Genomic DNA, 25,998 nt, shown 5'->3' with positions numbered 1-25,998 from the left:
TCACTCACCTGCGAAAAAGTCTGGATCTAAAAGGACAAAAATGAGCTGAATCACAGAGGGACCTGCACTATGCTTGATAGGAGTCGTTTTTGCTGCACAGATGGCTTTCAGTTGTCCATTCTTTCTACTCATTTGCTCGGTCATCGGATATTTACCACGTGGTAGCAATGCATTGCTGACATATCTTATTAGAAATCTGTTGCCTCATCTTCCTGAGTGGTGAGATTGCAGGCATGGCTTATATGCAGAATTTTGTAACCTTTTTCTTTCTCACTGATCCACACACTGTGATTGCCTTTCCGTGTTAATATAACCTCAACAATCACCACCGTGGAAAGAAACTAGAAGCACAATGTTTCAGAACATGACCTTGGTTTTACCTAGTCACTTTCTTATTTTTATGCATTGAAAGTTGTATTTTAATTCTCTTTAGCCTCTAAAGCTCTCTGTTGTTGGTTGGTTTTTGCCTACAGAAGGAGGGCTTTTCATATGGAATTGGCAGCACTCATGAAAAGAGGAAACCCACATTCCAATTCTTTTGTGCTATATTCATCTCTTTTTGTATATTTTAAGTGGTCATTTATTTTTATAGCAAAACTTTCATTAATTTCCTCCTGATGATATAAAATACACTTTAATTTAATGAGTAAACTATATTAAAACCACAAGCAGTAATAAGTTAGTATTAAAAATTTATCTTAGTAAGTGATTCAAACCTTGACTGCCTCTTACAACCACCTGGGATGTTTCTAAACTTCTGATTTCCCAGTCATAACCTATAGCCAGAGACTTTTCTGTCCTGCCCAAACCCACAGCTGTTTCTAAATAACCATTCAGAGTTGAATATACTTATAAATGTTTAGCCGATAGTTCAGGCTTATTACCACCTAGTTCTTATATTTTAATTAACCCATTTCTATTAATCTGTGCATCACCAGGTGGCCTGCAGCTTACCAGTACTCTGGCATCTTGTTCTTCAGTGTTTGCTGGTATCTCCCAGACTCCACCCTCCTTCTCCTGTATCCCTGCTTGGATTTCCTGCCTGGCTCTATCCTGCCTTGCTAAAGGCCAAAACAGCTTTATTTGTCAACCATAAGAACAACACATATTCACAACACACAGAAAGATATCCCATAACATTTCCCCTTTTCTGTCTAATCAAAAGGAAAGGTTTTAACTTTAACATAGTAAAATTACATGTAACAAACAGTTATCAAGAAAGAATTATGGTTACAATACAGTCTAATTGTATTTGGGAAAATTAAAAACTACTCTATCATCTAGTCTATCTTTGTGAGTCTAAAATTTTGTATCTAGTTGATGTAGGAGACTGCTTATTTGTTCCTGGCCACTCAGACTCCCAAAATAATCACAGAAACTATATTATTTGAAATACTGTTTTGCCAATACCTTAAGCATATTTCTAGCTAGCTTTGACATCTAGAATTAACCAATTTCCATTATTTTATATTTTACCATGAGGCTTATGGTCTACTGGTAAGGTTCCAGCTGGCAACTTGCATCTTTTCCCTCTGGTAGCTCCATGGCTTCTCTCTGACTCTGCCTTCCTTCTCCCAGCATTCAGTTTAGCTTTCCCCCACCTAGTTCTACTCTGCTCTATCAATAGGTCAAGACAGTTTCTTTATTAACCAATGGTATTCACAGCATACAGAGAGAAATCCCACATCAACTCCCTTTTCTGTTTAAATAAAAAGGAAGCTTTTAACTTTAACAAAGCAAGATTACATACAAAAAAAACAGGTATCAAGCAAGAATTACAGTTATAGTTTTTATATCTACTTTATCTTTTATCCCAGTCAAAGAAAATTATAGTTATTCTTCAACTTCATCAAAGACTCCAGAAGGATACATTACCTAAGTAAACAGGAAGTACATTGGAAGCAATTTCCAAACTCTAGAATTGACAGAGATATCTCACTGCCTGGACAGTCAGAAGCACGCTTAAGCTATTGGCCAAACAGAATTGTAAATAATACAGTTTCTGAGGGATTATTTCAGGAGTCTGGGCAGCTAAGAACAGACAAGTGGTCTCCTACAGAATGTTTTTCAGGACACAGAAAAAAGCAACTGATGGCCTTTACTGTTACAAGGCAGAACAGATCTTCAAATTTCCTGCTTCATGGAAAAATCTGCTGAATACTGTGGGCCCGTGGGATAAAGATGGGTGTTTCAACTATATGGATGAACTTTGCGTGACTATCCTGGTAGCAAGATGTCTCTGTCAATTCTAGAATTTTGGAAGTTGCTTACAATAAAATTCCTGCTTACTGAGGTAATATTATATCCTTCAGGAGTCTTTTGCTGGAGTTGAAGAATTTATAGTTTTAGCTTTCCTTAGTTATGATAAAAGATAAAGTAAATATAAATGCTATAATTGTATATTTATATCAAGCATATCTTGCTTGATAACTGTTTTGTTATATGTAATTTTACTATATTAAAGTTAAAACCTTCCTTTATATTTAAACAGAAAAGGAGAGGTGATTTGGGATTCCCCTCTGTATGCTGTGAATACCATTTGTTAATAAAGAAACTGGCTTGGCCTGATAGGGTAGAGCAGAGCTAGGTGGGGAAAACTAAGCTGAATGCTGGGAGAAAAGAGGCAGAGTCAGTGAAAAATCAGGTAGTACCACCAGAGACAGACACTGAAACTTTACCCTGAAAGCTGTAGCCTCATGGCAATACACAGATTAATAGAAATGGGTTAAATTAATATGTAAGAGTTATTCAATAAGAAACTAGAGCTAATGGGCAGTGATTATTTCGGGAGTCTGGGTGACCTGGAAACAAACAAGCAGCTTCCTACAATATCTGATTTATCTTTTATCATAACTAAGAAAAATTATAATTACAATTATCTCATCTTCAACTCCATCAAAGACCCCCAGAAAGGTATAATATTACCTTAGTAAACAGAAAATACATTGCAATCAACTTCTAAAACTCTAGAAATAACAGAGACATCTGGCTGCCTGGACAGTCACCCAAAGTTCTACTGTAATATTGGGTCATCTATTTTCAGCCTACAGGCCTTGAGTATCTCACAGATTTTTCAGGAAAGCAGGAAATTTGAAGAACTGTCCCACCTATTTTGGCAAATTTTGTCAGTCACCTTCTTTTGTGTCTTGCACAGAATATCTGGCAGGTTTTCTTTTCTCTGTGAAAGAGGAATCTGAAGGACCATCCTACCTTGTTTGGAAAGGTTTAGTGGACACCTTTTTGTGGGTCTTGCATGTTCAGTTTATGCAACAAACTGGCAAGCAGTTCAGGCAAGAGCAGTTTCTCGCCCAAATGGTTAGCCTTGTCACATTGAAAGCAAACTCCATAATGAGTTTCTTCAATGCCTATCATCCCCTTTGAAGTAATTGGTGCTTCCAGGAACAGACTAATCTCACGTTGAGAAAAGTCTAAGTTATCAAAACATTTTAAATGCCATGGTTGGTAGGTCTTTGAAGTATTTGAAGATTACCTATCTACCTGAAATATACCTCTCCATTACCTTGAAAACCTAACTAACATCGCTATACATTTGATAGATATGGGTGGCTATTAGCCTGTATTTTCTTATTATCCTGAGTAGTTTTAAAAGACTAAAACTTCATATTGTATAATTAAACAAGCTATATATATATATATATGAATGAGCTTGAGAGGTAATATCTTATGCAAAAATAGAAACAGATGGCAGTATAAGGAGAATAACCTTAATGTTGAATCAATATACAAAAAACCCTTAAACAAGAACAGATATATATATATATATATGTATATATATATATATATATATACACACACACACAATGTATTAATTTTAGATTTGTATCATTCCAAAATCCATGCCAATGCAAAATATCTGAGATTGATAGTGATATTTTTTATTCTATATTCTTATATTCTGCTAAATATAATATCCATAACCCACCAAATAACCAAAGAACATCCATATCTCCAACTCTTGGGAATGTAGATATCATTTTCTTCAAACTGCTTCCTGCTGTCTATGGACAAAGTATCTTTAGGTTTCCTGAGAAAATTTGAGATAATGGCCACATTCTGAGAAGATCAGTTATAACCTTTGTTGATAGATATCACCTGTCAAGATGCAGGTGGTCTCCCTTGATCAAATGTGGTCCATCTTAACCCAGAACAAACCCATAGCCTCTTCTTTTTTTTTAAATTTATTTATTATGTATGCAACATTCCTTCCATGAATATTTGTATGCCAGAAGAGGGCACCAGATCTCATTGCAGATGGTTGTGAGCCACCATGTGGTTGCTGGGAATTGAACTCATGACCTCTGGAAGAGCAGTTAGTGCTCTTAACCTCTGAGCCATCTCTCCAGCCCCCATAGCTTCTTCTTTCCTGTGGAAACAAAAGCAAAACCACTTCTCCAAAACAATGCATCTTTTAAGGTCCATTTTACAAATATATTTTTGACTTCTTTTTTGTTTGTTTAAAAGTTTTTGAAAGTTCCAAAATTTTTTAAATTTTTGTTTTAAAGTCAAGGCATTTAAAAATATTTAGGTTGGCATATTTTATCAGTCTCTTTTTTAAATCCCACATCTTCCAGCAACTGTCTTTTGTCTATCAACCTTCAAAAAGTTTAAAACCAACACAATAAAATAGGATCCAGACTCCTTGTGTATTTCCCATCTTTACATGGCTATTTTCTTTTCTATTACTTTTGCTGTCTCTTTAGAGACTTTTATTTTTTTAATTATTTACTTCTTCCTATAATTGCCTATACCCATTTTCTTTCTTAATTAAGCCTATGCACATTGTAAAGCACATTGGAACCTATTAAAAGGTTTTTTTTCTGTCTGGACCTCTTTTTACTGTGTATCTTTTACCCTTTGTGTCTGTATGAGCAAAAGCTAAATCTGCCATGCAACCTGCTATGTGGCTTGGAAACACCTCTGTGTACCTGAGTGGGAATCCATGCTGTGCTCGAGCACACATGCCGCAGCATCTCTGTGCCCAGGTGTCTCCGTACTGCATCCTGCATGAGAAACACAACTAGAAAACTATTTTTGGCTCCATTTATATGTGATTAGATATCCTTTTAAAAGCTTTATTAGGTCTTATGGAAATTTGAAAGGCCCACAATGTAGCCAGTTGCTTCTCTGTCCTACCTGGCCCTATGGCCATTTATAATTACTCAGAGGCTGAATATTGCTTACAAATGTTTGACCAATGACTCAGAAATATTACCGGATAGTTCTTGCATTTGAATTGACCCATTTTTATTAATCTGTGCATCACTATGTGGGCTGTGGCTAACTGGTGCTCTGGTATCTTGCTTCTTTAGAAGCTGTTGTCATCTCCCAGACCCCACCATTCTTCTCCTGTGTCTTTGCTTAGATTTCCTGCCTGGCTCTATCCTGCCTTGCCATAGAACAAAGCAGCTTTATTTATCAACCAATGAGAGCAAAACATATTCACAGTGTTCAGAAAGACATCCCACGGTATAAATCTGATCCAGAAAGGACACAATCTCTGGTAATGGTCAGGTTCTGACAGGTAATGCCAAGCTTTCTAGGTAATTACCATATACAGTCACATTGGGTGATACATTGTTCCACATCTGAGTCTTTTTTATTCTGCACTTCTACACATCACACGGATGGGATGGGGGATTGATCTGAATAACAACTGTCTGATGAAAAAAGGAATTCAACAGAGATGCTGCTTCTGCCACAAAACAGTAGTTAGCTCTGAGATCCAGTGTCTAAAGTTTTGCCTAGCAAAAGGAACAAGCTGTGTTCCTGATTATAACAATGGTGACAATAGCATCTGGCTCTGCGATCACTGAGTCATTGACTGTTCACATCAGCTCTGTAAGGCTGGAACTATGATCTTTTCTAGGTGCACATGCACAAAGGAGCAGTCCACATTTGGAATGTAGCCTCTCTCTGTATGCTGTAACTCCCAAGGTTCTCAACATTCCTAATGCTGAAACCATTTATTACAGTTCCTCATACTGTGGTCACCCCCAACCATAAAATTATTTTCACTAATACCTCATAACTGTAATTTTGTTGTTATGAATTATAATGAAAATATTTTTGAAGAAAGAGGTTTACCAAAGGGGTTGAGAACCACTGGACTAGAGCTTGCAATTGCAATTGTCAACCAATTTTTAGAAAGGACCTGGCATTTTTCGAAATAAAACAGCAGTGGCCCTCAATGATAGGTGATTAATTGATACTGCCTCTCCCAGGAATACTTGGCTAATCTGAAACACTTCAGAGGCATTACTCTGGGAAGGGATGGGGTACAACTAACAAATAAGAAGTAGAGGCTAAGGAGGTGATGCATCTTGTAATGCACAAGACACATCCTCCAACAAAGAATTATAGCATTTGACTTCCATGTCAATAGCATTGAGATCAATATGGCCCATGTTGACTATTTAACAATTCAGACATGAAGAAAATAATAGAGAAATTGAAAAATTTAGTAAGGCACAAGGTGGGTTTGAGGACTTGAACCCAAATTGTAGAAATGCCTCATGGGTATGAAACTTCAGTCTCACTTTGCAAAGGGTAGGCACTTCTTACAAAACTTTGCAATGAGGTAAAGAACTATGGCTTTTGGTAGACTAAGTTGTTATGTGAACCCACAAGAGTCTGATAAAGAGAATCAATGATTTATTTAGGTATAACATAGGGATAAACACTCACGATACAGAACAGATTAGATGCCACCGCAACCCAGCTGCTGTGTCCTTTTGTTCTGCCAACTAACTGTTCCTTGCTCTGGCCCCAACCAACAGAGTATGGTATCAACCAACTATCAGAGGTAGAGAGTACACGCCTTGCTCCTCAGCTCTTAAGTGGTCATGTGCACAGACAAGACCACGTCCTAGGGCTTGCTGCCTAAAAAGTCATTGGCTAAGCTGATCAAAATCCCACAACATCTTCCCTTTTTGTCTAAATAAGAAAGTTCTAATCCTAACATAAAAATATCTACATTAAGAACAACTATCAAGTATCATGCATAATAGAGAAAAGGTAAGCCAACAGAGGTGATGCACGTCTTTAATCCCAGCACTCAGGAAGGCAGAGGCAGGTTGATCTCTGTGAGTTTAGACTGATGTGGTCTACAGAGTGAGTTCCAGGACAGCCAGAGATACACAGAGAAACACTCTCTTAAAAAACCAAAAAAAAAAAAAGAAAGAAAGAAAAAAGAAAAAAAAAGAAAAGTTAATAACATAAATAAAAATCAAACTACAACCAACAGGAACAACACCAAGTAAGAGCAAGAAACATATACTAAATGTCCAGGCCATAGGTAAATGGCAAATTACGGAGATTATTTCAATAGCTGTCCAATCCTGGAGAGTCTAGGTCTTGTACCTAATATGCCCTAGCTAAGATATGAGAGGATTGTAACTATAACTATCTAATCCACAACCACATCAAAGACCTAAGAATGAAAAAAAATATTACCTGAGTAAGTGGGAAATTCAAGTGAGTAACCCCCAAAAGATGCAGGAAATGACAGAAGCAGCTGGCTGTCCAGACAGTTACTCTGTAATGTTTTTCTCTGTAATGTTGGGGCAACGAACTTCGGCTTCTAGGCCTAGAATATTGACAGTCCATTTTCAGAAGCAGGAAAATTTGAAAGACTGTCCTACCCTATCTTGGTAAGATTTAGCAGTTGATTTTCCTTGTATCCTATTTGTCTGGATTGGACAGCGTGCTTATTGTCAGCAGTAGAGGCAAGGACAGTTTTTTGCTTAATAGGCCAATTTTGCCAAGAAGAAAACAGCTCCATAAGGAGTGTCTTCAGTGCCCACCGTTCTTGTCAGAGTAGATTGGGGCTGCCCCGAAACTCATTGGTTAAACAGATTGAGATCCCAGGACATTAAGTACAACGTGTGTGTGTGTGTGTGTGTGTGTGTGTGTGTGTGTGTGTGTGCGCGCGCGCGTGTGTGTGGGGGGGAGTGGAGGTTGGGGAGTGTTGGAAATGTTGACTTTACCAACTCTGGTCTCTTAGGCCTCTTAGCCTTTTACCCTTAGAAAGAAACCAAGGAAGCAACAGGCTAAATAACAGTGACAACTACACGGCTATGATATTAAAGGGCAGGGAAAATGCCTTCAAAAGCTATTTGGGATCATTAGAAACACATGACTAGATGCACCCCTTCAAAATCTGGATGAGTCGCAGTCATCCACAGTGTCTGTGAATCCGGAACACATTGCACAGGTTTTCTGGGTGTTTGCTGTAGATGAGCTGCCTGAGCGTCTTTAGCCAGGGTGCACCTTTCAATTCCTAGGCTACTTCGTGTGGTCTTTCACAACAGTGAGGAGAAAAGAGCTGCAAGGAACAGGGAGACATATTGCCATAGACTTCCACGGTTCAGGCGATTTAAAAAGCAGAGTTTTCAAAAAGAAGGTACATCAAAGTGTGCTGTTTTTGATCCGAAGTAATGGAAGTTGCCTAACACCTAACCCAGAGGCTGTGAAAGGATAGCACTAAAGTGACAGGCTTCATTTGCAAGTTTACGGTCACCTCTGGGTGCCCGTTACAGATGTCAAGGAAGCCTTCTGAAATTGTGTTTACACGGGAGGTCTCCTGGAGAAGCTCTTAGGCTGGGACACAGGCAGATGGCTGACCCTGTCCTTGCTGTGGATCCGTCCCCTTTGTGTTATTTCCTGAGAAGCTCTTTCTCCATTAGGCATCTCTTAATTCAGACCTAATTCTTCACCTGCCTTTTTGTGTGCTGAGAGCTCTGCTCTCCCCAGGCCAATTTTTCAGCCACATCAGCTATGTAAATCAGCACGTCTTCTTGGATTGATTTTCTTTGTGAGCCAGGAGCCATTTGTGGTATCTCTGCCTGTGAGTGTAATTTGAGCTGTTTCATTGTTGAGCTTTGCAGTGCCTGTTTCAATGTTCATACGGTAGGTACTCTTTCTTTCTTGCACCCTGGATCTCGGTCGGTTTCTAAAGAGAATTGATTCTGCATGTGATAACAGCCTCACTTGCAGACCACCCCGGTGTGTGCAGATGCAGGGTGCGGTGAGTAGGAACTGTGGATCCTGCATGGCAGCTCTCAGAATTTCTGAGAGGGACACAATACTCTAACACAGGAGCAGAATTAGCTCTCTGGGAGAGGAGAATGGAGAAGACGGTCATCGCTGCCTTTCCTAATAAAAATGTAAAAGTCAAAGCACAGAAATGAGAGTCTATTGCAAATGGTGCATACCTCAGAAATACAAAAAAAAAGCCCCACATGTGAACTAAACATGGCAGGTTTTATAACATATTATTCTTTTAACGTAGTGAAACTTGTTTATCAGTTGGCAAGCTTTGTATAGAAGTGTAAATAGAATTCTTCTATAAACATTGGCTAAATTCTAAATAAAAATAAAGTTAAAATATCATAGTTTGTTAGAACTCTGCAATAGCCTTTCTCTTTCTTAGCCATGCATCACACATTGGGGAAAATAGTACAAGGACATGTTTTAGACATTAGTCTACAAAATTTTTAAATTTTTAGTTGCTTAGTAATAGCCCCAAAGTGAATGACTTACAAAATTTAAATTTATTCATTTATATTATACTTAATACATTTGTTTACATTTTGGACATCTTATACCGTGCTCAGTTATTCCATGCTTGAAAGCAGAAAGATTAAAAATGTCATTTGTTAGAAAACAAACTTATCAAGTATTGAAACTAATTATACATTTTTAATAGATTTACCCAGTTATTGAAAATAATCTAACCTTTGAAGTATTTCATAAATTGATGATTCAAGATAAAAATTTTAAATTAAAAATATTAGTTGCGGACAAGAATGTTAAGCTTTTACATACAATTATGAATATTAATTTCAAAACATAAATTCTTGTCTTTAAATAATAGCTATGTAATTGCATATTGAAATTATTCAATACACAAGAATAGCAATTATATTTCCTTATTCAAAATGTAGGAAGAAGCATGGTAAAAATTTTTAAAATCCAGTATAAAATTATAAGAAAAATTCCAGTAAAAAAGATTAACTATGATAATTATAGGAAGGGGCAAATGTTTCTAATAACAATGCAAAGAAGGCTTTTTAAAATTTGTTTTTGTTGTTTTTAAGTGTGTGTGTGTGTGTGTGTGTGTGTGTGTGCACATAAGTGCAGGTGTCCATGGAGACCAGAGAAGCTGGAATCACAGGAGAGTGTGAGCTGCCTGGTTTGGAGCTCGGAACTGAACTTGGGTCCTCCAGGAAAGCAATGTGCTCTCTCAGTCACCAAAGCATCTCTCCAGCTACTATTATTTCATACTTGTAAAAAGCATTGCAACTGACTAAACTTTTAAAGTTAAAATGACACCCCAGATTCCAAAGAGAGCTAACCCTTTTTAAAACCAGTCTGATAGCTGAGAAATGAAATTTTGTTGTGGCTTATTATTTACATTTTCTTGATTCTTGGGGTAGCTTCTTTTTCCTATATTAACCTGGCATTTTGTATTCTTCTATAAAATATCTAGGACTTTTGACCATTTTACTGTTTTGAAAGCGTCAGTCTCTATATATTTATGGAAGTTCTTTATATATTCTGAATACTAGTCTGTTGTTCCACGCAATAACTGAGAGGTGAGATGTATTCGTGAGTGTCAAGATACTTGTTTGTCAGTAGCCAGAACTGCACGTTACGTGAAGAAAAACCAGGAACTGAACATTAAAGCTACGCCCGCTCAGAGAGCTGAAGTCAAAGATGGTGGACTCACATCCTAAAGATCTGCTTCCCATCTCCTCTCTGGAAAACAGCCTCAATAAAGAAATGAAGGCAGCCAGTGACTCCAAAGCTTGGCTCTGCCTCCCTCGTCAGGAGGTTAGTCTCATGTTTGAGGTCTATGGTTCCAGAACTTTCCATCCACACCCCCTTCTCTTCACAGGAATCAGCTTTCCACACAACACAGCCCCTGAGCCTGGAAACCTTATCCTGCATTTTCTCCTAAAGGTTTAAAAGGTCTGTCTTTTATATTGAAGTCTCTGATTCATTTGAAATTGACTTTCTGTGTGCTGTGAGGGAGAGATGTATTTTCAGTTTTTGCTATTAATTAAGGAATTTTTTTTTCAGCTCTCTTCCTAACGGTGTCCAGCATGAATGATCTCCTCATGGCTCCTCCTCACAAGCCTTTCCCCACAGTGGTCAGAGGCTTCCTGCTCACCTCCTCTTCCATCAATGGTGTCTTTGCTCTCCATTGATTTATTTCCATTTCCCCCTGCTTCTTTTTTAGATGTACTTTTTTTTTTCTTCAAAAAAAATCACATTTAAGGTTTTATATTTTATAAATGTCATCTCCTGGTCAGTAGGCATTTCTTTGTACCATGCATTTTTTTAAAATATAATGCCTAGGTCTCTGATTCTTGGATATCATTTATTCCTGAGGATTTGGAGGAAGTTTTACCTCTCTCCTCTAAGGGTTTGGAAGGGGCTAGCTCCCACAAAGTGGTGGTTTGATCATAAGCACACTTGAGATTTGAGAACCAGACACGACACATACCCACAAACAGCCCTGCTGCTCTGAGTGATTGACAGGATACAAATAGGGCAGATATTTGCATTATTTATACTGCGGGACACCCAAAGCGTTGCTGATTGAAGGACGGCAGGCCCAGCGGTAGGTACCAGTGAGCATGAGCAGGTCCTGCAGCACAGTGAGTGGATGCTGAGATTTGCTCACGGTGCCTCACACTCACATCCCAGACTGGGTAGATGGTGACACCATGTCTTTTCCCTGAAATGGCCAGTAGGTCCAATCATGGTCAGTGTAGCCCTATATACAGGTCAGGACATACCAGGATCCCAAAGACTCATCTTCGGAACTACGACAGGTGCTTGGAATGGTTCACAGCAAAGCCAGATCCCCAGTCCTGAGGAGATCTAGCCCAGAGCCTCAGAAGCCTTGGGGTTTGGACCAGCGATTGCTAGCAGCCCACTGTATTCAACGATAGGCATCAGGTTTTGGGGCTCATATTTCAGGGATGGGAATCTACTTCCTAGAGAATACATGAGAACTGAGTCCCATGAAGTCTAAGTCCCACAGCTGACTATGCTTGCTCACTCACTCCTTCCCCTCACATGAAACATCTCATGGGTGCTCTTTCTTCTAGGTCACGTATTTTTTATGCATAAGTTGCCTGCATGAGATTTACAGTTGTGTAGTGTTTTCTTCCTAAAAGGAAAAGAACACACGGCTCAGGACAGCTTATTTAGTTCAACTGAGCAGGAAATGATTAGAATGACCCAACTGTTTGTAGTCTCACCATCTGTACTCAAGTGCTGACCCAGAGTCCATGCTGGTTGATATAATGCGCCCATTCTTTCATTCATCAGCATTTAAGGGCATTTGCTCCACCCTGAACGCTTTGCTAGCTCCTGAGAAGGAGGAAAAGCTGTGGTCAGGGAAATGGGAACCAATGGCCTTCCCCACGGTAGCCACTTAGACAGTGTACAGGTTTTTTAAAACAACAAAAACAACAAAGGCAATTTTTATGTGACAAGGGCTCTTTCAGAGCCACGGGAACATCTGTGATGTAGAAAGAATTTCTGTGCTCTGTGGGCTGCTTGCTGTAAAAGGTCGTTTGGCCAACTTTCTAAAACCCAGTGCTGGCTGCGCACAAGGGCGAACCCAGTCACAGATGTGTTTTGCAAGTGCTAAGGTGGCCAGATGAACCAGAGAGTCAGACAGACTCGTTTACCGCCATCCAACCCTCACACAGAAGCCCGTCTCTGCTGGGCACTGGAAAGCCTTGCCGAGTACAGCTAACTGTGATGCACATGGAGCTATGCCACGGTCCCAGAGACACGCTCTTCCTTTCTCTGTGCCGCGTGTACATGGCTCCCACTCTCCTTTATTTTCTCAAGTCTTTAATTACACCCAGGAAAAAAAGAAAGTGCTCTTTCGTTTGCAGAACCTCATGCGTCAGTGATGGGATGCTCTTTGCTTTTTTCCCAAGTGCTTGTCCCTGTGAACACGTTCAGTTGAGGATGCATGCCATTTGATATTCAGCTTAGAATTAATAAGTGTCGGGGCACAGCGTCCATGACTGAACATTTCCATAATGGATATTATGTCCTTTGGCTCAGCAATCATCTATAAATTAATATTAAACAATAATTTCCAGGCTGCTGAACACATGGTGAATGTTCATCCTTCATATTCTGGCTTAATATCCTCCTAGCTCTTTTTCTACCCTTGAGATCCTGTAATGTGCCTCATGGGACAATAAAGCAACCTTAGGAATTGACACAGTGCGTTGAAGAGACAGATATTCACTGAGTAATTGTGAAGCTCACGAACATTGGCAGAACCAGGATCTTGTCCCGTTGTTATGGCTTCTTTCAAACTACTGAAACAGAACTCCCAACTCTTCTCAACAGTGTTCTCTTGTTCTTGTTGGCCATTCTTGAAGAACTAATAATAACTCATTTTAATAATTATTAAAAATGTTAAAATAACCTGCTCTTTGGAATACATTTTCCAAGTGGAAATGGGATTCACCAAGCAGCCAACATTAATAATGGATTTAAAATGAAGGTTGCTACACAGGGAAGGACAGGGCCAGCTAGCATATTCTCCAGTCTCTGGTAGTCAGACACAGGAAATTGGTGGTGTAATTTTTCCAGAGTACCTTTCCTACCCAGTTCTCATTTTCTTTCTAGTAGCACTGTGAACTTAGAGCTAAGTAGAGGGCAGAGAATATTTAGAGGAAGAAGAAATGGCTAAAGAAATTAAAATAGCAAAATGTACGCTACAGATAAAGCTTTCCTGATAATTCTCCTAGCACTTCTATTAATATTCCTTAAAATAATTCATCTTGTAAACACAAAATAGTTGGATCTAGCCTCCATATTGATTGAAATTTAGAAAGATAAATGTACAGTTTTATAATCAACAGGCCTGAGAGTGACTATCTTAACCCAATGATCTGTCTGAGTATAATTCTTGTTGAGATAACAGATAAAATGTGAAGTCCACAATTCCTTCAAGAAATAATCTTTAATCTAACTTCCAGTTTAGAAGAAATATTTGGAGCTAGTCACGTGGTTCCATGCCTGTAGTCACAGTACTTGGGGGCTGAAGCAGAAGGATTACTGGGAATTCCACGTTAACCTGGGCTATGTTATGAGTTCTACATCAAAGAGAAGCAAAAGAGTTATAGTGCAGAAATTGAGGTGGTTGTTATCCTTGGGATAAAGGTTGCAGGCCCAGCAGTAGTACCAGTGAGCATGGGCAGGTCCTGCAGCATAGTGAGTGGATGCTGAGATTTGCTCACGGTGCCTCAGACTTACATCCCAGACTGGGTAGATGGTGACACCGTGCCTTTTCCTTGAAATGGCCAGTAGCTCCAATCATGGTCAGTGTAGCCCTATATATAAGTCAGGACATGTGAGAATCCCAAGGGCTCATCATTTAAACTAAGACAGGTGCTTGGAATGGTTCACAGCAAAGCCAGATCCCCAGTCCTGAGGAGATCTAACCCAGAACCTCAGAAGCCTCAGGGTTTGGACCAGAGACTGCTAGCAGGCTGCTGTATTCAGTGATAGGCAGCAGGTTTTGGAGGTCATATTTCAGGGATGGGAATCTTCTCCCTGGAGAATATATGAGAACTGAGTCCCATAAAGTCCAAGTTCCAAAGCTGAATATGCCTGCTCCTTCCCCTCAAATGAAACATCTCAAGGCTACTCCTTCTTCTGGGCCACATGCTTTCTACACATTGGGTTCCCACATGAGATTCACAGTGTTTTCTTCCTAAAAGGAAAAGAACACAATGCTTAGGGCAGTTGACTTAGTTCAACTGAACAGGAAAGGATTGTAATGACCCACCTGTTTATAATCTCACTACCTACACTTGAATGCTGACCCACAGTCTATGCTGCTTGATGTCAGACACCCATTCCTTTCTCATGCATTTATTCAATATTTACAGATAGCTCTTCCATGCTAAACACTGTTCTAGCCTCCTGGATTTCGGTTTTTGGTTTTTACTTTGGTTTTGGTTTGTGAACAGGGTTCACACTGCAATTTTTTTTTGAAATATGTTGTTCATTCTTTTGCTCTTGGCTATTAATATCACTATAAATTTTGCTAAAAGCAGCCAGCAATACCCAGGCTACACCATGCTTCCATGAAATTTCCCTCTTAGATAACTTGTCTACTACCTTTAAGCTCTTACGGAGTCTCAAGGCAGCAGTGACGTGCTTTCTGAGAAAGTGTGAGCATCATGTATGCAGACCGGAGTGCTCTGCCTCTGTGGGCTTAGTTAGCAAAATTCACACAGATTATATTCATGATTTTTGTATTTCCTTCTATGTGTCATATCAATAAAAAGGTTTACACTACTCAAAAGAAGTTCATGTTCATGAGAGAAAGTCAGGAAATAGTGCATTTCTCTCTTCCCTCGAGGGAATTAGCATGCATTCAGAAATGATTGCCTTATGGTCAAATTAGAGTGTACTTTGTAATCCCTACACTCTTTTAGGTGCGAAGGTTATGTAAAACAGTCTCGTAATCCAAGAGATCAATGAATTTAAGATTTCTGTGTTGAAAGGTTTGCTCCAGTACCACTGTTTGAATATATGGTAATGCTGTTCCATGGCAATGGCTGGACTGCCAAATCTGTTTCCAATGTAACAGTTAGAAAGAATGGACACTAACACGGAATGTGCACGGTGTGATTTTATATTAGCGATTTAAGAGTCAACTTGCCAAAATGTATTTTGCTATGTGACAAATGCCATACCCAACTGAGAGCCAGCCATTACATGTTTTGACATTTTCTTATTGTTACTTTGTATACTATTCTGTGTGTTGGGCATTATAACGAGATAGGATTTAAATGTCAGAAGAACAACTGATATCTGCTCTCAAGCCCAAAAGGTTTTCTTTCCTAGGCTTGGAACCCTGTTCTGAATGACCTCACCAAATACAACTGGTGTTCTCTAGCTTCTTCATTGCCTGTTGACACAGTTATGAGATTACAACCCTAGGAGGATACCTGCACAACAAAGGCAGATATCATTATCTTTGTTTTACAATGAGTAAGCCTGATATCATTAAATTATGTGAGTGACAAGAAGAATCTGACCAATGCTACCAATGTTTAAACTTGCTTGTACTTATCTCAGATTTTGGCGTGCCTTAGATGCTGGATATGGCTGTAGAAGATGTATCATTTGCCCTGCTGGATTTTGGTCCATCTTTAGGGAAATTATTTTCTTTTTCTTTGGGAATAGGAATGTTTATCCCATGTCATTGTTTCCTGGAAACATGTTAATTTGGATTTTATTTCTTATAGGGACCCACAGAAGAGTTTTTCTTGAACTCCAGGGGAGATTTTGAGTTTAGCCTTTGAAGAACTACTGGAATGGATATTATTTGGGGAGCGTTTTGGAGATGGATGGACTGCATTTTCCACCATAAGATGCACATGAGATGAGCCAGTGAGGAGGGAGTCTCTTGATCACTACCAACTTGATTTTTTCATGTCCTGTGACCATTGTGTGTGTGGCATCTCTAGCCATAAGATCTGGTGGATCCTACCATCAAATCCTGGTAGGCCACAAAGAGCAACGACAATAGACTGTATTGCTTTGGACATCTTCAGGACACCTCTAACCACAGCTTGAGGGGAACTATACAAAACCTGGAGCCGGGATTTTTACTTGGAAATAAACTAAGTATGACCTTTTATACTCCCTATGGTTCCTGGGAGAAACATAATCTCTTGTGTAGAGTAACTCTGAATATGCACTGTGCATACACACACACACACACACACACACACACACACACACACACACACATCACGCAGCCACGCACAGAGCTTATAATATAGGATGCTTTTCTGTGTCTTGTTCAAACATCCTCAGTTACCACCTCCACCACCCTGACTTTCTTTACCCTCTTATCCTTCTCCCCACTTACACAAAGTCTAATCTGTGATAGAAAAAAAGGTTGCTTTACCCATCATTCAATCATTAGGGACTCAGGTTGGTAGATATTCTAACATTTTTGACACATGAATTCTCAGATAATTATGGATCAAAATCCATCGAGCAGGTAGGGAAAGAAAAAGTAGCAGACCCTACTGGAGGTATTTATGAATTGCTTCTTGTTTCCTTCTCAGCACATACCATCGGTTCAAATTTAGTTGAATAACCTTATTTAGTCCTAATGAGGTCTTAGAAATACATCAAAGCCAGGAACTGGTCTTTCCTTCCTTCCTTTCATCTTTCTCCCTTCCTCTAGCCATTCTCCCTCTTATTTGTCACCCCTTCCAGTCTCTGTCGCTAGCACCACTTTTACTCACCAGTTTCCAAATGGTTTTGTATGCATTGATCCTTAGATTATGAAGGTGTAATTGAGGAGCAGTGGGGTGGGCCCAAAGGAAAGAGAGGAGATATACTCACTATGCCGCTTTGTTAAAAGAAAATAAGTGTAGTTTTTCCATGACTTATATTATGTATCTATGCCCACATGGCATCAGTGATGAATGTTCTCCCGACATAGGACCTTCTATGTACTTTTGGTATTTGTCAGTCAACATCACCCTTAGTGTTCACATCATAAGCTTTCGAGACCTTTTGCATGGCTATAACCCTTTTATCAGGCTTTTAAATAAGGGAACACAAAATGCATTCATCTAGTTAATAAAGGGTAATTTGTTTGTTTATGAATGGATAAAAACATATGATAGATAAGCATGCAAATTAATAATAAATAACTAATAAGCATATAAATATAATAACAAATAAATGTACAAAACAGATAAAATATTTTATGTTTATTTTTGAAATAAATTTAATCTTAAGATATTCTTGGCAGTAGTAATATTTAGAAACATAGAAGAGAATAAAATCAAGTGATATTAAAAAGTATTGTGTGTATGTATATTCACATTCACACACATCAAATCAACAATGCATAAAGGAATATGAATTTTGGATGTTCTGACTACTTTAGTTAGAAAATAGCTGGTATCCTAATAATCATATATATGATTATATATATATGTGTGTATATATATATATGATTTTACTATATATATTCTTAGTTTCAATAATTAAAGTACATACTGTTTAAGTATGAAGACTGGAGTTTAGCTCTTCAGAGCCTACATAAAGCCAGGAGGTAGGGTGGGGCCATCTGTAATTCCAGATCTGGAAAGGCAGAGACTTCGAATCTTAATATAATCTGACTAGCCATATTAGTATTACTATATTCAATTGAAAAGCTCTGCCTCAGTGACTAAGTGACTAAGGAAGATGCCCAGCCTCAGCCTTAGGCACATGCATACCCATTTTTTTATGTGCAGTAGCACCTACACACGCATATCACACATGCAAACACGCACACCCCACAGATTCATTTTACTCAATTCGAGGAAACAAGAGTTTATTCTGGGCTCAGAGTTCGAGGGCCCAGCATATCATGGCAGGAAAGTTAAGACAGCAGCAGGAAGTTGAAGCAGTTGGTCACACTGTTTCTATAGCCAGGAATAAGAGAGCAGTGACTGTCCGTGCTCAGCCAACTTTAAGCTTTTTATGCAGTCCAGAATCAAAACATGAGGACTGGTACTACCTACTACTATGGAGAATCTCGTTAACCTGATCAAGATTATCTTGACAAAGCAAGCCCAGGAACTAACTAGTCTGAAGCATCCTTCAGAGGCATCTGCGAAAGCTGCCTTCTAGGGGATTCCAGAACCTTGCAAATTGACGATCAATACTACTATTACATATATAAATGGCTAAAAAGAGACCTTACACTAGAAACATGTTACTGGCCTATTCTGGGGATGTGCATGACCTTGTTTAAAGCTTTAGGGATTTGGGAGATTTTAGGTCAGTCCCTGGTGATATTATGAAAGAGCACCTGGTCTCAGACACTGAAAAACAGAAAACGTAAATCACCAGCCTATACAATGCCCAAATCAGCAAAATAGCTCCATTTAGTTTGCCTAATGTTTCGAATGAATGCACAGACTAAATCATAGTCTCTACTGAATACTTTTGATGGTATCCTTTAAAATCTCTAATTAAAACTAAGCTGCGTGCAAGTCCTTTCTACCTCAATTTGATGTTCACTGTTGCATGGAAGTTGAATAGGGTGCCTCTTGAGATCAAGATGACATAATTTTCAGACACAGAATTTTAAAGTAAAAAGGGCAATCACTACGATCATAAAACAACTATAATCACTTTCTTTAAATGCAAGAAGGGTAGCGTACATCATTTTATTACTTCAAGCTGCAAGGATATCAATCAATGGTTATTTAGTCCAGGAAATCAAGCAGAGAATAAGAATTTTTTAAAAAAAGAAGTGATTCAACTTAAAGAGCTAGATCTACATATCACTTTAACGTCCACTTGGAAGAAATTTAAGACACACACACACACACACACACACACACACACACACACACACCACTCATGCATACACACACAGTTATCTACTAAATTCCCTCAATACGAATTAGCTAAATATCTGAAATATCCTATGGTTAGAAGGTGATAAGATTTGAGCTGTGTTATGAGAACATTTAGGGGAATACTAAATAGGAAGAAAATTACCAGTGCTTCTTTGAAAAGCTTTTAACTGGACAGTCTTTGGCATTTACTCTTTATATGCCCTTTGTGAATGGGAGAAGAAAGGGCAAACTTTAATGTTTAATCTACAAGTTTATTGTTTACTAGTATTGGAACAAGACAATTTTAGACTCTAAAATATACATGAAAACAAGTGGAACTGAAGTGTTGAAACCAGAATTCGTAGAGTGGACTAATGGACAAAATGTCATTATCGGGTTCATTCAGATACACACACAGGCAATACCACATTACCCACATGAAGATTCCTTTACACACATACTCACGTCATCCAGAACACACACATCAACCTACAAATGCATATATCACAACACACACACACACACACCACTTACTTATACACATGTAAAAGTTTCACAACCATCTCTTGCATGTGCACTCACCATATATACACATAGACCTACAGACACATTTCTATGCACAATTATTTGTTAGCCCAAGAGACAGAAAGTGTTCACATCTCAATACCTTTCCTTTATCATATTTATAGCAAAAAAGTCCACCATGAAAATTTGATTTTGATATTTTTGAATTCCACCTAAACGTGTAGGCCATGGGAAAGTGAGTCATAAGATTTTCACAGCATCCATTAGCTAGGACAACACAGAGAAATATTGTCTTATTCTTGTCTCTGCGGTTCTCCTCATCTGCTGGCTGTCTCTCACATCTCCAGACTGGTGAAGAATTTATGTGGCGCTTCCACATAAGTCTTATGTAACCTCACAGTGGTGAATTGAGCTAGATGTGGGACAAGTGAAGAACCTGACAGGCAGTGAGACAAAATTCATTGCCAAATGGGCCATGGCTAGAAAAAAAAAAGAGTGCGGCACTTTCACACCAAGCCAAAGACATAGTCCTTAATTCTTCATCTTTGTGTCTTCCCCCAAAGTTAAGCAGACGGCCACTTGTGACACTCTATACTCTGAACTGTTTGACTGCAGGTTCTTTAACTTTTCATGTGTTATAGGATATCTGAAGATCCAAAGAGGCTGATCATGTATAGGCATGTCACTGGTTAAAGAAATAGTCAGTTGTCGAGTCTAGCAAAGTAATCAATAAATGAAAGAAATAGAGATTACATGCTGAAAAACATTGGAAGAGCAATAAAACTTTTAAACTGCTCTTCTCAGAGCCTGGCAAATTTTTGTACTTAAGACAAGTTGGTGTACAAATTATGTCTATGGAATTAGGTGACACTAAAGGTATTAGAACATTTTTTTCAATAATCCTGCTACCAAGATTTCTCAGTAATGTAAGATTTTTTTCTTCTAATAATTAATTTTCTTTTTCACTCCTTCCCTAATCTCTCCATCAATATCCCCTTCCTGTTTTTCTTTATATTGGTTAGTTGACTTATTTTGTCTTTTAGCAGGGATACATATGCAGACACCAAGATAGTATGGTTGGAACTCTGGAACTCAGGTAGCCTGACTCTCAAGTATAATGACTGCTGGACTGAACAACTCCTTAAGGGTTGATGCCAGAATAAAAAAAAAAAAAAAAAAAAAAAAAAGAGGATGACAGAAAATGAACTCTAGCGAACGATGTACTTTTAAGATATGTCATGAAGGCACATCATTCTCTGCCCAGTCACCAGGCATTCTTAAACTAATGTGCATATCTGAATGAACCAAAAACAACTTCAAGGGCAGCTGTATTAGCAGCTCATCGATGCAACAAACTACCTTACCAAAATATCAGCTCAATGGAAAGGTTTCTCTTGGTTCACAGCGCAGTGGTAGAGTTCATCGTGGCAGCAGGAGATGTGGAGTAGCTGTCACCTAGTATCTACAATCAAGAAGCAGAAAGTCAGGAATTCTTGTGCTCAGCTCACAATCTCCTTTTTATTCAGCCTTGAACCTCAGTCCATGGAACATTGCCATCTCATCTGGAGTGGTCTTCCTTAATTCAGAAATCCCCTTGCAGACATGACCAGAGTTTTATCTCTGAGATGATTCCAGATCCTTTCAAACTAATATTTAATATTAATGAACACAAATCACCCCTTGTCAACTGATGTGTAAACTTGTAAAGTTTAGCCATAATCTTCCATCCCTTGTCCCTTTAGACTCACGGCCATTTCATCATGCAAAATGCATTCATCCCAACTTCAAAAGTCCCCATAGTTTTTTTTAACTATGAAGAGTTCCAACTCTTCAGAAGTGTTAAGTACAAAGTCTCTTCTGAGACCCAGGTGATCCCTTAACTATGAACTCCTAAAAACTATTTACATACCTCCACACACATTGGTTCAGAGTTAGCATCCCCATTGCAAAAGTGAGAAATGGGGGCAAAGAAAGGAAACATCAGACCAAAGCAAGAGTCAAGCCTAACAGGGCAGATATCTATCAGGTATAGGTCCATGTATATAGCATCTGCGACTATGGTAGGATCATCAGAGACGAAGGAGTCTCACCCTTCAGCTATGTCACACACAGCCCACACAGCCTTTCTCTGGGCCATCTTCACTCTCTATCTGCAGCTTTCCTTACGGGCTGGCTTGTAAATTCTAACATCAGGGGACTGCATTGCAAATTTAGCCTTCACCATTACAGCTCTACATGGTGGTCTCTTAGGGATGTATTATCCCTAAAATAATAATCTGTGTCTCAGGGATTCTAATCCTGTCATGTGTTGTCTGGCTCAAAGGCTCTTGGGAAGAAACCACGACACAAAACTCCATGTCCTCCTCAATCTTCCGTCTATAAAACCAATACCAAATAGATGGCACTATCAGGTTACACTACCAGCTTGGGATGAACCTTTCTCTCCTTGGACTAGCATTGCCTCCGTCTTCCTGTGCTAACCTCGGAGCAGGAGTTTACTAGACAGCTGATTTTTACCCCTGCAGTGGAACTCTCGATTTAGATGGAATTCTCCTCTTTTAAATAGATTTGCACTTTCACAAGAAGGAACCTTTAATGGGTGTGGTCTTGCCCTCAGCATACCTTAATTCTTGTGCTCTAGCGCCCTATTTCGATTTAACGATGCTAATCTCTTCAAACAGTTACAGGTGCTTTCAAAGCTGCCTGTCTGTGACTTTAAATTCACTCACACCTTTTTCTTATCAGATTGTGCGTTCTTCTCAGCTCTTCCTGCTCTCCTTTTCACCCTCTCACACTGCTGCTCTGGAGAAGCACAAGGAGCGTGTGGTAGTGTGAAAGAAAATGGCCCCCAAAGGGCGTGACACTATTGGGAGCTGTGGTTTTGTTGGAGTAGGTTTGGCCTCGTTGGAGGAAGTGTGTCACTGCGGAGGCGGGCTTTGAGGTCTTTGCTTAAGTTTCACTCAGTGCTGTAGTTTCACGCTTGCCTGTCAGATGGAAGACTTCCTGCTACTCCTCCGCCATATCTGTCTGCATGTTGTTATGTTCCCCGCCATGATGATAATGGACTGAACCTCTGAGAGTGTAAGCAAGCCACCTCTATTAAATGGTTTCCTTATAATAGTTGCCGTGGTCATGGTGTCTCTTCCCAGCCATAGAAACCCGAAAACAAGCCTCAATGCTATCCTTCTGAAAACTTCCTCTACCAAACTAAAATCATCCCATTTCCTGAATTGAGTCTCTTGGATTCTCATGACCTGGGAAGAATGCGGCTAGGCTCACTGAGAAAATACCACTGGAATGTCTATTCCGATTCCTGATAGAGTCCTTGCTTCCCTCGGAAACCTCACAAGCCCGACTGCCCCTCTGTGTATGTGGTCTTTCAAAGTCTCACCACAACGGTGCAGTTAGCCCTGCTTACAGCATCCTAGGGCTTTCCTAGTCCGAAGTTCCAAATGCTTTCAGATTCCCCCCATTAGTCAGTTTCCAGAACTACACAGTCAGGGCTATCACAGCGGAGGCCCTACTTCTCTAGACTAGTTTTCTCATTGTTGAAACAAAATACCTGGAAAAAGCAACTTATGGGGGGAAACGTTCATTTTGGATCACGGTTTGAGAATACAGTCCTTCAGAGTCGGGAGGGCTTGCTTTGAGGCACTGGAGGCAGCTGGTCACTGTGGATCTATAACAGAGAAGTCGAGAGCGAGAGCAATGCTGGTATTCAGCTTGCTTTCCCCCTTTTTATAAGGTCTAGGACCTCAGTCTAGGGAATGGCATTGCCCACATTGACGGTGGGACATCCCAACTCAGTTAACATAACCTAGACGGTCCTCCCTCACACACATTCGCAGAGGTTTGTCTCCTAGGTAATTCTCAACTCTGTCATGTGGCCAAACACATAAAGAGAAATGGCATTTTCAGATTAGAAGGCAAAGTCTTTTAGAACTCAATCACAGCATTCAAAATGAAAAAAAAAAAGACAGCAGCAGAGGCCAAAGAATAGTGCCCTTAGGAGGAAGAGCACAAGTTAAAAGAGCAAAGAGTAGAGTTGGAAGGGAAGATAAGAGTAGAGACATAGACAGAAGTGTGGTGGTCAGGACCTGTGTGAACGTGAGGACAGAAACGGGGAAAAGGCTGCAGCTCAAACAGCAGAGCTCAGGACTTTGGTTTTACTGTGCTCCCTTGAGGACAGCAGAGGACTTCAAAGGGGCAAATTCATGTCCAGCAATGACAGCCCACCAGCAATAGCTTGGAATGATGGAACTGTTTGATATTAGCATTGCCATGTTGTCGTCATAAATCACATACTATGAGTGCACCTTGAAAGATGACAAGCAAAAAAAATGAGGAGCTGAATTTGTAATTGCATTTAAGAACTGTAAACAGCTACATGACTCTCAGCAGACAGGGAAAGTGGATGTCTTTCAAGTGCAAAGATCCCAGGGGCTTCTCTGTACAAACTGCATTCCAGAGGGCCCTTGCTTTTTCTGTGTGGTGACCGATACATAAATGTCCAAACTCAAATGCTGAATCATCAAGGAAAGTGTCCTTACAATCTGCTCGTTGAAGATTAATCATAAGTTGAAAACGTAGCCCTAGCTGCAGAAGGTGAACAGATTAGGTTCAAATAAGGCCTCTAGCAAGGGTCCTGACCCAATCTGTCTGCTGACTTTACAGAAAGATGAAGTGTGAGGGACGGGAGTGTTAGCTCAGTAGTCAAGAGCACACCCTGCTCTTTCCAGAGGACCTGGGTTTGGTTCCCAGCACCGAAGTCGGTCGGTTTATAATTGCCTCTAACTCCAGCTTCAGGGAATTCAAGACCTCGGGCCTCCAGGGGCACCTGCATTTCCGTGCCCATACCCACATAAAACACATACAGATGGTTAAAAATGAAAGCTAATCTTTAAAAAGAAATGATACTTGACCATTAAGAGACACCAGGGATGTTGATGTGTGAAGGACATAGGAAGACAGGCCATCTTCAATGCAACAGAGAGGGTGCTGTAGAAGCCAAATCTTGCCTGGGAACTGTAAGGAAATTAGTGTGAAATTTTCGTTAATATGACCATAAAATTATAATTGTAAGGTAGCTAATATAGCATAATGTACATTTAACATTTTAATAGTAAGCTAAAAGTGTTTAGAATCTAGTATTTTTTTTCCAGTATCTCTCCTCTTTCCATGGCTACCACTTTCTAATAGAAGTATTTATTTCTTGACCAGTTCCTCCAAACTGAGAACTCACAATCACCACCAATGATTAAGGCTCAGAATCTGGCGGTGGAGCATTTAGAGGAGGAAACAAATTATAAACCGCAATTACCTGCTGTTAAGAATTATTTTTACACCCTGCACAATTTAAATTCTAAAAGCCATATTACTGACAGTTAAGTGGCAGTTCCCGATGAAGAATGACAGGCTTTAAAATGTGACTCCTCCACGCAAGACTGAAGGGAAATTTCTGGTCGCTGGGCCCTGGGTTGGTGCTATGAAGGTCAGCACTAAGTAGGGCATTTGCATAGTGTCTGGGGCTTCTAAGGGCTGCACATTACCTATGCCAGTGAGGGCCAGCTCTTCCAAAGACAGCTGCTGGCAGGTAGGGCGAGTGTGGGGAGGAAAGCCAGGCTCTCCCCGTTCTTCTTGTCCATTAAGGTGTGTTGTTTTCGTAAGTATTTTGTTTTCTGTGATATGTTCCAATCCTTCCAGGCATCACATGACCTCACAGTACCTGGAATCCTGACAGCAGCAGGGCATTATGGGAAGACCGTGTTCACTGGAATGGGGGAAATCTTCACAGATTTCGTGCTTCAGTGGAAATGGTCTGTAAATTAGAGCAAATGCCATGTATTTAATCAGCAACCGATAAAAAGGCAAATCTTACCAAATAGACTTAAAGAGGTCTAAACTTATTTACAGAGACTCAGAGATCCTAGCAGAAACCTATTTCCAGTTTTCATCGTATCGCTAATAGAAAGCTTAATTAGGAGCGCTTTTCTTAAGAAAAATCTCATCGGGAAGCAGTGCTAATGCTGAC

At 39.6% G+C, this 25,998-nt stretch overlaps 1 long non-coding RNA gene across 1 annotated transcript; it reads right to left on the bottom strand.

The window, feature by feature from the left end:
* Positions 1-14,074: 14,074 nt before the first annotated feature.
* On the bottom strand, positions 14,075-25,642 carry LOC125391344 (uncharacterized). Its single transcript, XR_007229080.3, has 4 exons — positions 25,517-25,642; positions 24,890-24,992; positions 21,332-21,429; positions 14,075-14,782 (listed from the first exon to the last, which is right to left on the bottom strand). It is a non-coding gene; the product is annotated as an uncharacterized LOC125391344 (long non-coding RNA).
* Between the last annotated feature and the right edge of the window lie 356 nt (positions 25,643-25,998).

The sequence above is a fragment of the Myodes glareolus genome, chromosome 16 (genome assembly GCF_982192425.1).
Source record: "Myodes glareolus chromosome 16, mMyoGla1.1, whole genome shotgun sequence".
Taxonomy (NCBI): domain Eukaryota; kingdom Metazoa; phylum Chordata; class Mammalia; order Rodentia; family Cricetidae; genus Myodes; species Myodes glareolus.
This window is presented reverse-complemented; position numbering and strand designations above follow the sequence as displayed.